The sequence below is a fragment of the Bos grunniens genome, chromosome 1 (assembly GCF_055505025.1).
Source record: "Bos grunniens cultivar Pamir isolate PY7600 chromosome 1, Bosgru_T2T1.0, whole genome shotgun sequence".
Lineage (NCBI taxonomy): Eukaryota > Metazoa > Chordata > Mammalia > Artiodactyla > Bovidae > Bos > Bos grunniens.
The window spans coordinates 2,458,298-2,462,323 of record NC_141165.1 but is presented as its reverse complement, the minus strand read 5'-3'; the positions used below and the strand labels follow the sequence as shown (position 1 = coordinate 2,462,323).

Sequence of the window (4,026 nt, the reverse complement as noted above, 5' to 3'; positions counted from 1 at the left end):
AAAGAATTTTGCAGGTACAGTGCTACTGTGACAGCCTACGGCAAGTCTGAGAAGAGCCAGACTGAATGGGGGGAGAAGGACATGAGACAGCAGAGGACATCATAGACTGAGTGGCTTCCGAACGCCAGAAATTCATTCCCACAGTTCTGGAGGCTGGGCGGTCTAAGAGCAAGTCACCAGCAGGTTTGGTGTCCGGTGAGGACACGCTTCCTGGGTCATGGATGGCCGTCTTCTCAGTGGGACGGAAGGGGTGAGGGAGTTCTGGGGTCACTTGTATGCGGGCACTAATCTCATTCATGGAAGCTCCAACTTCATAGCCTAATTACCTCCCAAAGCCCTCACTTTCTAATGCCATCACACTGGGGGTAAGGTTTCAACATATGGATTTGGGAGGACATTCAAACACTCATTCTAGAGCAGTCAGGGAAATAGTTCGAGTTATATTTTAAATGTAACCGGAAGCCATGGGCAGGGGAAAGTAGGGTGTAGACAGCTGCATGATGCTGCAGATCCCCTGCTTCTGGAAGGCTGTGGCTCAGGAGGGCCCACTCTTTGAGTCCATAGGGACTAAGTGTGGGCAGGAGAGCTTCCTTAAAGGAAATCCACAATGTGATGAACAGAAGGGTGGAGGATGGGCAGCAGGCAGCCAGGGTCACACTAGACTATGCAGTCTGGTTACACTGCTAGAGTCTGCTCTCAACACACATTCTGCAGGCTTTTATACATGGGCAAAAATAGTAAAAAAAAAAAAAACCAGAATATCCCTATCTATCTGTGTATCTAAGTATCTATATATCTATCTATCCATCATTTCTATACGTAAGGGGCCAGAAAGGGGATGCCCCAGAGGGCATTATTTTCTAGAATTTTGGGAGAATGTCAGGAGAAGGCAATCCAAGCAAGGATCTATTTACACCCAACTTTTAGAGACTTTGTCAGTAAAAATGAAATTACGTTTCAATTACCCACTTAAGTTGGGCTTCACCCAAAGTGGAGGTGGTGGCTGTTGCTGTTTAGTTGCTGAGTCATGTTCAATTCTTTGTGACCCCATGGATTGCACACCAGGCTGCCCTGTCCTTTGCTATCTGCTGAAGTTTACTCAAACTCATGCCCATTGAGTTGGTGATGCCATCCAACCATCTCATCCTCTGTCTTCCCCTTCTCCTCCTGCCCTCAGTCTTTCCCAGCATCAGGGTCTTTTCAAATGAGTCAGCTCTTCGCATCAGGTGGCCAAAGTATTAGAGCTTCAGTTTCAGCATCTGTCCTTCCAATGAATATTCAGGATTGATTTCCTTTAGGATTGACTAGTTGGATCTTGCAGAAGAGAAGACTCCTCTCAAGAGTCTTCTCCAGCATCACAATTCAAAAGCATCAATTCCTCGGCACTCAGCCTTCTTTATGGTCCAACTCTCACATCCATACATGACTACTGGAAAAACCAGGGAAGCAAATGGTGTATTAATGAGGGGGTTTCCATTGCAGATAACTGGGGATACTGTCCAGAGCCTGTTTTGTAACTGTGTCTCCAAGAGGAAGATGGCTGGGGTATTTATCCACCAACTTCCATTCCTCTTTGTTTGAGGGTCTTTTCTGGAGTAGTAGCACACAGGTTTTTCCAGTCTGCTCATCACTACAGGGTCCAGAGAGCACTTCCAAGTAGAAGAAGCAGGAAGCTGTGACATTTTTGGGTACTGCTGTTACTGAGTCTAAGCTCACAGTGCTTACCTCATGACAGACCAGTAATTAAGAGGTAAGTAGTTGGGGCAAGGAATAATGACTTTGCTTGGAAAGTCAGCAAACTGAGTGGCTGGTGGGCTCATTTCCTGAAGAACCACCTTGCCTGAGTTAGAATTTAGGCTCCTCTTATACTGAAAGGGGAGGGAGTAAAGTCAAGCACTTCCTGGTTCCCATCAGCTTCCAGACAGCGTGCATGCTAAGTTGCTTCAGTTGGTCTGACTCTTTGCAACCTTAAGTTGATCACTTCAGTTGGTCTGACTCTGTAGCCCGCCAGGTTCCTCTGTCCATGGGATTCTCCAGGCAAGAACACTGGAGTGGGTTGCCATGCCCACCTCCAGGGGATCTTCCCAACCCAGGGATCGAACCTGAGTCTTCTGTCTCCTGCATTGGCAGACGGGGTCTTTACCACTAGTGCCACCTAGGGAGCCCCCGGCCTCCGGAGGGGATGTGCTGATTTCTTCCTTCCTGCAGTCATTCACAGGTGGGCCTGGTCAGGATGTTTCTTGTGGTATAAACAAAGGTATTTTAGCTTAATGCTCATTGCCTGGGGGGCAGGGGTCCCAGAGATGGGCTGTTGTGCTTATTTTAAGCTTACAGGTGACATCCCTTTAGTGACTAATCTATAATAGCATACACAATGTTCTTTGCTGTTACACTGGTGGTGACATCAGAGGTGGGCTCCAGGATATGGACCGGACACCTATATGGAAACTTAAGGGAACCTCAGGTATAAATGGTGCTGGTGATACCCTGCTGTTTAATTTCCCATTCATGACCCAGGGGGACTCCCGCTCGTTTAAACACACTCACCACAGACCCTGTGATGGTCCTTCATCTGGGGTGGCTTTTCAAACCTGCAGCAGTTCTCATAGTTACTGTATCTGTAGTTGCAGGGTCTCTGCCCTTGAGGATCCCCTTCCCTTGGGGGTCCCTCTCTGATACCCGCCTTCCTATGCCCTCCCATGTCTAAAGACGGTGGTCATTTGTTCAGACTGAAACTTTGCATATGGAGCTGGCTTCCCGGGACAGCTGGGAATTCCCGAGGGCAGGAGAGTGGAGGGGATGCTTTCATGCACTGCTGATGGCCCCTCCGGAACCAGGCACCCACCCCCGTGCTGCTGAGAGCTCTCCGCTAAGAGCTTGTCCTGGGGTTGCCATCATCAGAGGGCGCGCCCTCCCAGCAGGTTACACTTCCTCCCGGGCCAGCCTACAGCCAGTGACTGGCTGATGCAGGGTGTAAAGGCAGGGCCCTGTGCCGCGATTCAGGGAGAGCCCGGGAGAGCCGGCCCGGCTCTGGGGCTCGCTGATGAGCAGACTGAGGTGTTTGCCGCAGGCGCGTTCAAGTCTGACCGCTCCCTCTTCCGGGTCCTGGCCCTTCGAAGCACACCCCAGTGCGTCCGCTGTGCCTAAACCTGCGTCAGAGTCTGTTTCCTGAGGAATCTGACTTCAGGGCCTGACGAAGGACAAGTGTTGACGTCTGTTTATTTGGTCCTCATCTCCTTCTCCAGTAACATCCGACAGAGTCTAAACGGGGCCCCGTTGAGATTCCTGGAAACCGGAAGGTGCTTGAGCGTCTCGGCTGTTGGGAGAGGTCCGAGAGTGAGCGCTTTCACTGCAGAGCCCTTGACATCATCCCTGTCGTGGAGAAGAGCCCTCTGGATACCCGCGGAGTCGTAGCAAACAGATGGCACCCCGTGGCTCCTGGAGCCAGCCAAGTTCAGAATGGTCTGTCAAGTGGTGAAATGTTTTCCCTGAGATTTTTATGACTGTAGAGTGTGTGACGAGGCCAACATATATCAAGAAATGTAGACAAGGAAGGACAGCCTCCAAAAGGGGGAAGGAAATAAGAAGCCTTTAAGTGGTGGATTTAATATTCTTGGAAACAGAAATGAATGATTTAAAGCTTATTTGTTTATGTTTGTTTACCGTTCAGTGCCTGGTGTTCCTAGGATAGAATTTGCTTCACAATTTTAGGATTCTATTTTACATACCAAATACCACCTTACACCTTCTGTATTGAGTACATTTCATCCAGAGACCATAAGGCCATCCATCTACAGAGGCATACTCTCAAATTCATGCTTGTCTACACTGCAAAGCTAATATTATACACAGGGAGGGAAAGGCATGAAGACACTGACCTTAATAAATTCTTTGTTATTGAAATAATTTGTTGGAGGAAGGTAAACTCAGTGCAAGAATTTCTATAAGCTTTCAGAGTCTGCTTGCCCAAATGACTGAGCAGACCACGATATGAGTTTTCATTTTTTCTCTCACTTCCTACCAAAC

At 48.7% G+C, this 4,026-nt stretch overlaps 1 long non-coding RNA gene across 1 annotated transcript; it reads left to right on the top strand.

Annotated features, from left to right (window-relative positions):
* Nucleotides 1-2,365: 2,365 nt before the first annotated feature.
* On the top strand, nucleotides 2,366-3,644 carry LOC147378847 (uncharacterized). Its single transcript, XR_015153122.1, has 2 exons — nucleotides 2,366-2,464; nucleotides 3,246-3,644. It is a non-coding gene; the product is annotated as an uncharacterized LOC147378847 (long non-coding RNA).
* Nucleotides 3,645-4,026: the final 382 nt, after the last annotated feature.